At 39.0% G+C, this 13726-nt stretch overlaps 1 long non-coding RNA gene across 3 annotated transcripts; it reads right to left on the bottom strand.

Moving 5' to 3' along the window:
• Positions 1 to 419: 419 nt before the first annotated feature.
• Positions 420 to 13014, bottom strand: LOC120757829 (uncharacterized). 3 transcript variants are annotated; one of them, XR_005702683.2, is made up of 5 exons: positions 12865 to 13014; positions 8947 to 9217; positions 5021 to 5073; positions 1232 to 1456; positions 420 to 765 (listed from the first exon to the last, which is right to left on the bottom strand). It is a non-coding gene; the product is annotated as an uncharacterized LOC120757829 (long non-coding RNA). The 3 variants fall into 3 exon arrangements; XR_005702684.2 differs by lacking the exon at positions 5021 to 5073 and having other exon boundaries at positions 1232 to 1381; XR_005702682.2 differs by lacking the exon at positions 5021 to 5073.
• Between the last annotated feature and the right edge of the window lie 712 nt (positions 13015 to 13726).

A 13726-nucleotide genomic window follows, 5' to 3' on the forward strand; every position in this document is an offset into this window, starting at 1 on the left:
CTGACTATTCCTTATCTAAGCCACAAGTCCATGCTTGTAATTTGAATCTGGGTCAAAAAATGTAAGCAAAAGAGTCATTTTGGGGCATGACAAAAAGCTAACTAAAAATTGCTGATCTTATTTTTTCAATATCACAGGAATACACATATCAGAGTTCGACACAGGACAAGGGCCAGATAAACCAATAAGCAGAAGAACGAAAAGGATTTAGACAACACAAGAGGATTTTTTTTTCTTCGTCTAATCCACATGGTTGTAAAGTAGTGAACATGAAAAATCAGCAAATAAGATATTTATTTAATTATTTCTTTTATAATGATTAATGATCTCAGTAGTAATTTTAACTAAAAATGGATAGTAATTCAAATAATGCATTTAAACAAATATCACTGAAGAACCAAGAGTATTACAAAGTACATTCTTATTTCTGACGATTTTTCAAAGTTATTTCTCAACAACTTTTCTGGCATGGCACACAGACGTCAATGGCCTCAAATGAGAGGAATTCAAGTGTTTCTTTGCGTGATGGGAGGAATGTCAAATCCCCCTCTGAGATGTGAGCTGTGACCCCCACTGCTGCTGTGCTCACAGCACTGGCATCCTGGAGAAGTTGGGGCTGGAACTGGATGATCTTTAACATCCTTTCTCCAGCCTTGCTATGAGTCTGTGAGGCCCAAACTGCTGGGCTTGCTGCTCCACCTGAAGCTGTGAATGCCTTCATTACCACCAAAGAACGCCAGGAGCTGCTTACCTTGGAGCAGAAATCTGCAATAGATTCAGCAGCAAAACTTGTTACTGAAATAAAACAAACAAGAAAACAACACAAACCAATAGATCAGAGCAACAAAGACATCCTTCTTCCAAGAAAGACTGAGAAGCCTGATGTCCCTCACTGCTGCTGTCATACTTCCAAGCAGCGGAGGTTTGCTGTGGGAAATATGGGACACCTGGAGACCTGGTGGGCCTGACAGTACCAGGAGACTCCTGCCCCTCCTCCCCTGGATCCCCAACCCTGTACTGCCCAGGGGTGTCCAGCACAGCCCAGAGTTCCCCCGCACTTTTCAGGGATATCTGGCACTGCCCAGGGAGGCCCAGCACTGCCCAGGGGCTCAGGCTGGCACTTGGATCCATGGGCACCCCTCGCATGCTGCCCCTTGAGGGGGAGGCCCCATTCCCCGCAGCTCCCCAACACATCTCTTCACAAAACATCCACACAGCAGGAGCCTTTTACCTTTTACACAAGTTCAAGCTCCTGCCTGATGAGAATGTTTCTCCCTTGAATGAAGCTGTCCAGGTAACAATCCCCAAAACCACCAGAGCGGCCTCCTGGCTCCCGTAGATCCATTGCTTCCCATGATGCTGGATCGTTCACACAGGGCCTCTGCACAGCACAGGAGAACTTGGACACCTTTCACCCACCCATCTCACCAGGCCTTTAGCTGAAGGCTTGGGGTGCCTGATAAGGCAAGATAAAACACAAAAAATCTTCACACATTTCCACTGAAAGCAGCCAAGAGACCTCAAAACCTCCCATGGCCATAATGACAGCAGCACACCATGGGCCAGCTACCACCACCTCTGCAAGCACCTTGATCAAGCTGCAAACTTGAAAAGCTTTAATGCTGCTCCATTATATGGATTTGTGCTAAAACTGAATAAGTGGGAGATACTGCTTCCAAAATTCCACTTTTTAGTCAAATGCTTGGAGTCTCAACAAATAGCTTAGTAGTTCTGGCACTATTTCTGACCTCAGTTACAGGCACAGGTACTACAGAGCAAGTTTATCAAGCAGGAATTAAATAGCATGAGTGGGAGTGAGGTGTTTTTATTAAGTTTGCTTGAACTTCCAAAATTCATCAGAAATTACAACTGGCTGAAAAATTAAAGAATCAGAGATAAAAGTCACTAATTCACAACCTGACCAGATAAAGTCAATAAAGTGGTAAACTGTAGACACTTAAATTCTGCTTAACAATAACACTTACATTCCTTAGAAATTTTCATTTAAATTTTTCAATTTAAATTTTTCAATTTAAATTTTTTTCAACAATTTTAAATTTCAGATTTTATAAATTTTGTTTGTATCACAGTGTCACAGTTACCACTTATGCAATTCTGAACAATGAACCCATAAGCACTAGCAATAAACTTGCCTTTTAACCTTCCTCATTATCCTCAGTTCAGGGCAGACAAGGTAATAAATGTAATCCAAAGACAACTACTGCAGAAGGTCTTGGTATCCCAGCCACAGCTCCAGAGGTCTACTCCTAGAAGTTTTGATTATAAAACTCTTCTCTCCCTCTCATCACATATTTCTTCCCAATCGTCCCATAGAGGCAGTCCTGAACTGGATGCTTTTCCCTTTTTATTTATGTGAATTCTCATGACATGTCATGCACCACATTCACAACAATCACTGGCAGATAGTTAAAGTTTCTAACTGGCTACAGGGGAAACCATTTTCCACCAACTGTTCTCCTACATGCCAGGATAAAATATATCTTGTGGACTAAATCTCTTCCCACTTGTATCCTGCCAAAAAGTATGGGTTTTGTTCTTTAAACGAGGCTTGAATGAAATTCCATTAGCTATTCCTGAGCCATGGCAGAATAAGGGTTTTTTTTAAAAAAATCTAACTACAGATAATTTAACTTTTCTCAAACATGAGTTGTTTTCTGGAAACATGACATGGGAAGAGACTTTAGTATAATGGCAAAGTTATTTGTTTTGTACAATCTTCATTGAATCAAAACCAGTTAAAGACCACTTGAAGCCAAAAGGTATGTCAGTGTCTTAGAAAAATATTTTAGATCAGCTGGGATGCTTTAACCATAGAAATCCTCTTCATGGAAGGATGACTACATCCATCAGCTTCCATGCTTTACAATCCATCAGAACTCAGAAGTTATTCCAGAATTGCTATCATCACTTTTTAATTTGTGATATGCTTTTTCAGTACAATATAAGAAACAAAACTATTTTTTAAAAATCAAAAGCAACATTGTTTTATCCACATTATGTTTTTGTGATGTTTTATACTGCTGCTTTTGGTTTGGAATGCTCTATCAGTGTAAGCACTGAGGAGTGAGAGATATTATATTTAATTTGCTGTAGAAAATTAATGTAACTAGACTATATATATTTTCACCCAGGCATGGTAAGAACTACAGCATATGTCCTCTAAGCACTGAACACATGAAAAATTCAGCCTTTTCATTGCTACTGAATTGAGTTTAAGCCTTGAACCACTGAGAAAAAATCAGGAATTTTAACCTGGCCAGAGTAAATCCAAACTCTGTTGATGCTTGTTCTTGATGCATCCAAAGATATATAAAGTCTTCCAGTCTTCATGAGCCCTGGAAGATCACAGCTCATGGTTTCCTACATGGTTCACCCTAATTCTTCAGATATTTTTGCTACAGATACAATATAGGGAGTTGAGAAAGACAGGGAGTAGCAGCCTCAGCCTCCATATTTAACCCTTGCAGATGACTCTGGGAAGAACAAAAACCACATGGATAACCATCTTACTACCCAAACTCTGCTCTGATCCCCCCTTCCCATAGCTTGGAAAGAAAACTGGATTTTCTCCAAGGCTAGACAGGTGGCAGGGAAATATTTTTTGGTTAATTACCTCAGAATGCTGGGAAAGGTGTGCTGCTACCTCATGTCTGCATTGCGCTGCCTCACACTGGTAATTAAGCTGATCAGTACTGGTACATCTACCCACCAATCAAAGCTGGATATAAGGGATATTTTGAGGAGACAAAGCATAAAACAGCATTGAATTAAGAGTTTGGGTAATCAAGATGGCACATGTTCTACTTGAAAAATAAGGCCAATCCTTCCAAAAGAGGGACAGCTGGCATGCTGAAAGTCAATCTTAACCACAAGAAATGTATTTCTTGCTTTAAGAGTCACAGTTGGGGCCTCTGTGCAGGCTTGTAGCTAATGAGTTGATAATGTCTCCTTCAGGAGAAGGGAAAAAGGCCACTACTCAAATTTCTCCTTGATTCCTCTTCATTTGGGATCCTGGCAAATCAAGGTTAGTTCTAATATTTTTATAATGATCAGTCTTGCCAATAGTGGACTCAATGGCAAGCACACTCAAACCAGTCTCAAATTCAACACAGCTTTATAAATGAAAAATTGGAGACTACATATAAGTGGTTTTACTGAAATTAGGGAAGCTACGTGCTTTTACACAGCGTGCATGTTTTCAGCATTGCAAATGTCTCACTGTTTCAGAACACTGGACTCACCCCTCACATTGTAACACTCTTGAACACATACAAATTTAACCACCATTATTTTTAATGCACTGATTTCTGGAGGGAATACCATAGCAAAGTCGATTTTGTATCATTAACAACTGAAATATTTTCTGCTATCAGTGCTGCCAAAAAATGCAGCATGGATTTCTGTAAAGTATGAGAGATGTTCCCTCTATTTCTTAGAGTAAATAATGTGCTACCCTGCCGAATCCACACAAATGTAAAAACAAGCACAAAGATGCAAACTTAGCAACTTTCTTAATATTTTTCAGAAGTTGAATAATTTGGCCTAGGCAGATACACATGTGTGGCACCTAATGTTGCTTTACTTGCAATTTGCTGCAAGTGGCTGTAGAAGTATGTGTGCACGAGAGGAGCTAATTTAGTCTCCAGACCTCACAGAGAACCAAGTTACTTATTTTCAGTCATTTTTTTTCCATACATAAAATTAACTAAATTGATAAAATTAGGCTAACAATTAAGCATGAATGTTTTTATAAAACTGCCCTTTAACTTCACCTAACCTGACAATGCCTTGACTCACATATAATCTTACTATGTAAGATATTTCTACAAACATATTTCCAAGGGGCATAAAACACAAAATGTGGCAGAACTTAAGACTACTAAACAGTATTAATTAAGTATTCATGGGAATTTTCAAATCATAAATCAAATAAATAATTGCACAATTTCTAAACCATTACTCCCAACAAACTTTACTCTAGAAAAAAATAATTGCTTACACTGCTTTTTAAAGACACATTCCTGCCAAGTCTGTTAGGAACCAGTCAGAAGCCTAAAAAAAATAAGTAACTTCAGCATTTTTTGAATTTAACTCTTAATATAAATATGGTAAAAAAGCAATATAAGTTTTAATATGACAAGTTTAGATCAGAGTCCAATTCTGACATACAAAGGTGATGCAACTTGAAACACTAGTACTACAAACGCTAGGCCGATTTTCTAATAAAAATGAACAATACAATCAAATAAATTATATGAGGTCATTAAAACTATTAAAGTCATTCATCAAACAGAAAACAGATCTTTTGATTTTCAGGGAACTGCAAAGGCTCCAAACATCCCTCTGCAAACCCTTTCATCATCTCAGTAATTTTCAACATGAGTCCGTCCTTGTCTGATTCTGCCGTATGCTGCTCCTGCTCCTCCCCCACTTCTCTAATAGTGTTTAGAGAGAACTTCAAGATGTGGGCTAATGGAGCTGGCATGGGTTGGAGTTTAATATTGCATGTACTTAACTTTTTGTGCAACTGACCAACATGACATGTCTAACTGTATAAATGGAAGTTTTATGGTGATAAGATCAGTAGTTACTGAGATATTTATGTGACATGCTGACAGATATAAAACTACAAAGCTTGCTTTTATGCCTTACATCCTCTAGAAAAAAAAAATAAATACTAAGATGATGGGTCACTTTGAAGAGAATTTATTATCTAAATTACCTCATACCTGGTTAAATTCTAATATGCAAGATGAGGTCTCAAAAATACTATTAAAAGTGTGGACTTTAATTTCAGAGGATCTTAGTATTCTCTGCCAAATGGGGCAGAGTACAGCCAGTTTTCTTGTCTCACTCTCTCTCTCTAGATCACAGTGCTGTCATCCAACCAAAAAGGAGAACGATGACAAAAACCAGAAAAAGGCATAAGATAATCTCTCTCCAGTTTTTACACTCCATAGGTTTAGGTCTCTTAGGGAGATTCCCATCCCTGCTAAGGTGGAGGAGGAAGTCTATCTAAGAAGAGAGAAAGTCAAGGTTAAAGAAAATATATTGTTTGTGTGTGTGTGTGTGTGTGTGTATGAATCTGTATACACACATATATATAAGTATAATCTCTGGATGAAGTGGAGTCTCTTTTACATTTTGATCTAGGAAAACCAGCCTCAGAAATTCTTACAGAACAAGAAGACAATGTTTCCTGCTGCTAGAAAGCAGCTCCCCCCAGCTGTGCCCATAGCTGAAGTTAAAAGCCTGCTCTACTTCCTTCTTTATTTGATGTGAATGGTACTTCACACACTGAGAAGGCAGCAGCCGCAGCAGTAGGTGAAAGATGGAAGAAGAGGGAATGACCTGGTGGCAGCAAAGAAGGGAGAAAAATAAAAATATTTTTCAAATGTCTTAGAGACTTGTAGGGAAACACAAGGCCAGAAGGAAAACAAAACTTCAGAAGACACAAGTATCTGCCAGTATGCAAAGATTACTGACCCTGAGAACAAGATAACTCGGAGGACAAAAGAATCAGCAGGCTGGGAGAAATGCAAAACATTCAGCTGTGCTGATACTTTCCTGTGAGCTTAGACCCTTCCACAATTGAGAGGATTTGCTGTGCCCTTCATACCCACCTAGGATGTCTCCTACCTCAATTTGTTATTGTGCATACTTCCCAGATGGGCAAAGAGAGAAAGCAAATGCCTCTTTATTGCCTCAAGGATCCCCTATAATCACCCCCTCTAACCATCCACATCCCTGCGACACTCGCTCCTGCAGTGCCTCCCACATCCAGACATGAGAAGGAAGATTCACACTCTCCCCCATACATCTGCCACAAATATCCATGCTTTTTCTATCTCCAGATGTGACAGATAGAAGAATTAATCTCAGGTAGAGATGACGTGTTTTATTTAGTTAATCCAGAACTTCTGTTTTCTAATTTCCCAATAACCTCTGTTTTCTCTGTAAGACTTTCTGCCACAGCCTTCTCAAGAGCAGGTATTTTAAATCCTTGGCCTGCTTCTGGTCTTGCCTGAAACATCCAGTGGAAAGGAAGAAAAGTAGCCCTGGGATCCAAAGTGGAGTTTGGAATAGAGACATAAAAGGGCATTGATTGTTACTGTGCCCATAGCAAGTGCAGAGGAGCACCACGTCTGTGTGTAAACCAGCAGGACATGTGAAGGGTCAGAACATGTTGAGAGAGGGACACTTAGCCCAGGTTTTGCCAGTTAGACTTCTGTTGGGAAAAAAAGCCTGGATCTTTTTCTGGCAGGGGAATACACTTACAAATCTTCTCAGACATATGGTATATATGGCATTTTTTTCATCTCTCTCTTTTATCTACAACATTTAGGAGGTCAGAGTGAATTATCCCCTCAGCTCTAAAGCACCTATGCTTGCAGTTGGAAGAACAAAATGGGAATTCTTCTAAGAATATTTAGACTTTGTTTAAAATGTAGCAGTGAATAATGGCAAATCTCCCTATTAATCACCCATCTTAAAACTCTTCTTCAGATAAATCAGTGACATTGTAAAAGCTCTACAGTGATTTTTCTGACACCATTATTCCAAGTTTATTTTGGATTGTGTTAGAGAGACTTTGTTGGTTGTGCCAGCTGACCATGATGGTTAATATATAATTAAGATTCTTGACCATTCCTCTTGTGTCAGCAGGAACACATCAATTCCTTTGTCTTCAGCCGATTCACACACCCAGGGCTGATTGCTCAGATACTGTTGGTGGTTCACATATGAACTATCACCTAATGATTAGATAGAGCTGACAGAAATCAAATTCTAATAATTGCAAGAAAACCTCATATTTTAATTCAAGCAGAAGTACTAAAAATATTGTTTGGTAGTCTTTGGGTTGTTATATCCCCAATCAAACCCCAAAAGCTGGTGGTGGCCCCTAAGAACAAGACATACCATTTTAACTGCAATCTAGGTTAAGAGGCGAAATAAGAGAAAAACAGTTCTGCTGTCACTGGAGAAATGTTGGTGTAAATAGCAGAGCAGAATCCAAGCACGAGCACCATCTATGTGGTGTACACCAAAGAGATGCTCTGAATAGAAAAACAGCAAAACAAAAAAAATCCCCAACCACACAGAAGCTACCTGGCCTTTTCCCTTCCTATCCAACATCTTTCCTGCTCATTTCACAGTACAATCTTCCTTCTTTAAAAGAGTTTTGCAGCTTTGCCAGACAACAGGATATGTAAATGTGTTTTTGTTTAGGGGACATTAAGGATGCATGTGACAAAAGACTAGCAGCATATCAGCCATGAATTAAAATCCGTTACTGTATTTTAGTTTATTGATCCACTGTAAGCCTCTCAGCATTGTCTAATTTAAATAAAACTTCAATTTGTAACAATACTATAAATAGAAGGCAATATTGATCAGAGTGCCACCAGCCTGCTGAACTTTTGTTATCACTGAAGCCTGACCAGTTAATGTTGAATGTTACAATTTATTACACTGCAAAGTACAATACAACACAATAGCATTTAGATTTATAAACAAAGATATGCTGAACTACTGAAAGCAAGTTCAGTCAGCTCAGAACAAGGAGAGCATTCTGATTTACTGGTGCACTACAGCACTATTTCCCTACCTGAGGCAATATTTCATTACCTCTCTGATACGAACACCTGTTAACTCTCCTGAAGATTGAAAAATTTGATTTCTTTTAGACTCTTTTAAACCCCAGAAAAACATCTGATGTCCATCAGCAAAGATTCATTACTGTTGTGGTGGGTTTTTTTGAGTTTCTAAGGAACGTCGCCAGCTAAGATGGGCAAACGATGTCCTAGGAGACAGAACCTTCATAACAAATAGTAGCAGACACCAGACTCCTAACATTACTTCTTATCTTCCCCTCTTTCACAGGAGTAAAAACTGAAGTAAATGGATGTAAAACAGCAGACTTACAGGCAAGTTCCATATGAGGTGTTGTTCTTAGGCAACGAGCAATAAAGCATTCTCTAGACAAAATATATTTCATTGCAGATCTTCCACTCCTGAAGGTATGTTGTTCCAGGGAAATTACTGAATTGCCTTAAAGCTCAATATCCCTGTACCATCAGCCAGGAAAGCACTGGTGCTGCCAGTCAGAAGGCCTGCGCTCACTTTTCATTCTAGGTGCAGAAGAGAAGGCTCCTTGCCCTCTCCTCTTCTTCAAGAGTAAGGCCACTGGGATAGCCTGCAAGAATAAAAACATCAAAGAAAACAGTCCTCTTGGTTTTGCATCAGAACAGAGGAAAAATCACCTTTCCCAACCAGGGCTTCTCTATCCCCAAGCTGTAAGTGTAGTTTAAATAAACAATCCAGTGAAAACACAATCCAGTGAAAAATATTTCCTAGCTGTGCCTGAATGTGGCAGTGATAGGTGAGACACAGTGCTCACCTGCACATGGGCAAGAGTTCACAAGCCAGCAAGGTCTGGCACAACGTAGACTGCTCAGGCACTCCAGGAGAGAATTCCTGTGGCAGTGTTGGAATGGAGGAGAGCCTCTGTCTCGAGGGTGGGAATCAATACTAATGTGGAGGACCACTTCCCTGTGCAAATCCCAGTAATAAGATCAGCCTGTTATTCCACTCAAACTCCTCTGCAATGCAGGTAGGTGAAACTCAGGTGTGAGTCTGCCTGCAGGTGTTAAAATGGGCACCAGAGCAGGGCTGTGAACTGATAAGTGGCTACACCCAAATACGTTCCACGGGGTCCTTAGACAAGACCCCTCATCCACTTTGTCCTTCCAGGCAGATCTCTTCCTTTACCACCCTCTGACCAGCAGCTTCTAACAATCTCCTGCAACTTTCTGCTCCTTCTCTGTCACAGCTCTGCAAAGAGGTTCTTTCCCTGCCATCTCAGGAGGTCTAAGCCTGCCCTGTGCCCCTTTCACTGCACTCACACAGCAGCACAAGGGATTGGCTGCAACCCAGGCAATAGAACCCAAGAAAAAAATCCTGTGGTACAGAACAACACACAAATCTGAGAACCTCCAATCCAGGACAGGCCCAGCTTTCTCCAGGCAGAACGAAGGCAGAGTGTGCTGGGGAAGCAGCTGCAGGAGAAGCAGCCCCAGCTCTTCAGAGGGGCTGCCTTGAGGAAGAGGTAGAAGGACCCCAACATCTGCTGAGGCCACAGCTGCTGGCAGAGGCTGCAAAAGCTTCAGCTACAAAGCCGTGCAGGGGAGGCATGTACACAACCCCAAAAGCAGCACTCTTATTTGAATTAGAAAACAATAATGTAAATAAAGTAATATCAGCATGCACATTTCCTAAGAGAATTTTCTCTCTAGAGCATGATGTATATTAGCCTTCAGCCAAAATAAAGGTCACCAGACAGAAGATTCTTTCTTTTTTCCTTTAACAAAGAATGTAATCCAGTCTGACACCTTCAGACTGGGGAATTAATTTTTTAATTGGGATCTGTAACTAAAACACTGTTATCATAGAAACAACGTTAAGGTTTTAATTCTACTCATTTAAAACAAGACCAGGCATTTTGAAGTGGTTTCAGGTAAAGGGGACACAATTTAACCAGGTGGTTGTGGACAGAGTCTGCAATTATCAGATTAGCTTTTTAGTCTTTCATTCAAAATTCAGCCTGGCTCTAGGCATTTTTGATATTGTCAGCTTGGGGTTACACAGTCTTAATACCTTTGCTGCTTACAGGTGCATGTACTCCTAATGGGCTCTAACCCATGTAAATGTGCTGACACTCCCACTGAGCAGGCACTCCTGCAAACGTGCTGCATCCCTCCTCAGTAAAGCAGCACAGCAGAGAAAACCCCAAACTCAACCCAGTCAAATACTTAAAGCTTTATTTTTGGTTTGCACAGATGCAAGGTACCAGACTTAGAGAGAGCAGGCAGTCTGCAAATTAGTAAGATTACTTGTTCCTGAAGTTTAGAGCAAAAATAACTGACATTTGGTCAATTCTGACTTAAAATGTCATTTGATGTGATAATATTTGGCAGTTCTTTAAATCTTTCTAGAAAAAACAAATTCAAATTTAAAATCACACCTTAAATTAAATTTCAATTCCCTAACTATAATTATGATTTTTTAATTTTATACTGATGAAGTCTGCAATCTGCACAGTTCCTAAATCTGTAATTCACCCAAGCCAGAACTTCAAATAATAACATTTTATATCCTTGCAAATGCCCAAGACAGTACAAAGCATGGTTCTTACCATAAACTGTTACAAACATATCAGGAATATGTTCAAATAAAATTCATAAATAATATTAACTACATAAAATACAGAATGTCTCAATCTGTTGCAGGAATCTTTGAAAGCAGAAGAGGTTACATTCAATGAATGTTTTGTTCATTAAAAAGTATTCACACCAGTCTAATCAAAAGTTTGGCTTTTGCATCCCCCTTTTCCTTTTCCAGCTGTCACATCCTAGTCTGAACACCACATTTGTTGACTTCTTCTGCCAAAGTCTTGTTTAGTTTATGGATTCACAACTGGACAGAAGGAAAGAGGGAGGCCTGAGACAGGTCGAAAGATAGACAAGAGCAGAGTTGAATAAAGCCAGATCAGGTGAAAAGGAAATGAGATCTGGAAAAAATCAAAAGGCAGGAGGCCTAGGGAAGGACAAGAACACATATGGGAGAGGATTTGCAGATTGAAGGATGTAATAATGGGGAACGGCAGCTAAGAGACAAGGAAACCAGCAAACAGATGGAAAGAAAAAGGGCAAGGAAAGAGAAATAAAGTTCATAAGTGCCAGAAATAGAGCAGGAGCTATTTGACAGCGAATCAAGCAGACAGAAGGAAAGAGAGACATGGAATGGAAAAGATTTGACTATTAAAAAAAGCCTGTATATTAAAATCTTTATCACACTGGGTTCCACAGCAGGAAGATATATTTCTATTTTTTTTCCAACTTCAATATTTGGAACAGTTTTAATGTAAAGGTAGAATTGGTTGGAAAAGGAGTGTATAAGTGAATTTTAGTGCTAATAGTAGCCATATATATTTTAATTAGTCCTACAAGTACTAACTGGATCCTTCAGAGCTGTCCTCTCCATTTCTCTGTATATAAACAGCAAGAATTCCATAAGGCAAATAAACACCTCTTGCCATCTGCTGAGAAGCAAGCACTAAGAGTCTTTACGAGTTCATTTTAATGAAAAACTTTTCAGATATGCCTGGTATGTAACATGATCCATCAATGTTTCAGTTTCACAGCCCTTATTAAGATAGTCACATACAAAATGTGGCAGATTCTCTGCTTTCCAAGAATGATATATGAATTACAGAGCACTTTAAAAATGCATAATAATTTGTATCAACCTTATTTAAAATACCTTGCCAGTTAATATGGACCAATGTATATGCATATTAATATAAAACCTCACATATTTCAAAAACTTACAGATTGCAATAGCTATTTTGGAAGGATTTCTTTACATAAATATGGTACATGCTAAGATATTTTAAAAACACATAGATTAAACCGTATGGGTTATTCCATTTTGTTTGTTCTTGTTACTACCAATGAAATGCATATTTAGAAGAAAAAAGCAACCAGTGGAAAATGTTACTGGTGGTTTGCATAGAAAGACAACTTGAGTCTCATATTTCTTGCCATTGACTCAAAGAAGACTGGATAATCTCAGAAAAAAAAATGCAGATTAATAATAATTCCATTGATAGTTCAGTTTCTTTCCTGAGTATAAAGGTACAGCACAGGCCTTCATCCTGAAGCAAGAACAGAACATTTACATGTGTCAGCCCTTAGCTCCTAAAAATCAGCAAAGGCCCTTACACTCACGAATGTCAGAACAGCACAGAAAGTCCAAAGATTTGTCTCAGTGAAACCACTTTACCTGATATGAAGGGGTCTGAAAATCCTTTTCCATATCCCAAGGAATGCTCATGCACAACTGTAGTACTTCTGTATCCAGTAAAATAAAATGGGATTGTCCTTCCTTCACCTTTCCTGAAAAGGAAAAATTTCTTATTTTCATTTGAGAAGAACAATGCCCTCCAGAAGTGTAAGTTCCTCTGTGAGGGGGCTTACACAGCTACAGCTGTACCTGACACAATCATCACACTCTTAACCGTGTCACCTGTACTCAATTTCTGAGTACTTCTGGCATGAGGCACCTAAAAGTTGACAGACAAGCACTTCTTATACACAGCCAAGAATATTTCAGCTATAAAATAATGGTTAAATGTTTAAGCAGTGTTATACCTGCTTGTTAAAGCACATAATTTTCTTAAATAAAAATGGCTATTGCATATGTGCCATACAAGTCAACTCCTCTCTTTTTTGGGGTTCTTTGTTGGGGTTTTTTTTGATATTTCGCTTAAAATAAAGTCCCACGTCCGTCTTGGTGCAATTTTTTTAGCTAGTCAAGTTATGAACCCCTTTAAAAAGGTGTTTTTAATGGAAAGGCTGACAGCCTCTTAAGTGAAGTGCTGTGAATGATGGCACCTTGATCAGAGTTGGAGAAAATGTTCACTGTGATATAAGCAACTGAACTAAGTTGTAAAATGACAAGGACTGAGTGAACAGTTTTTAATACAGATAATATTGTTCATGTAGTCTATAAATATAGAATTAAATGTTGACCTCTATCTCCCATGTCAAAAGTCAAAGTCAGTGTCAGCACATATTGTTTTTATTTGTTTCAAGAGAAAAATAGATCAACAACATTAACCTCACAATGAACAGAGAATTGAATG

Source organism: Hirundo rustica, chromosome 11, assembly GCF_015227805.2.
Source record: "Hirundo rustica isolate bHirRus1 chromosome 11, bHirRus1.pri.v3, whole genome shotgun sequence".
Classification (NCBI taxonomy): domain Eukaryota; kingdom Metazoa; phylum Chordata; class Aves; order Passeriformes; family Hirundinidae; genus Hirundo; species Hirundo rustica.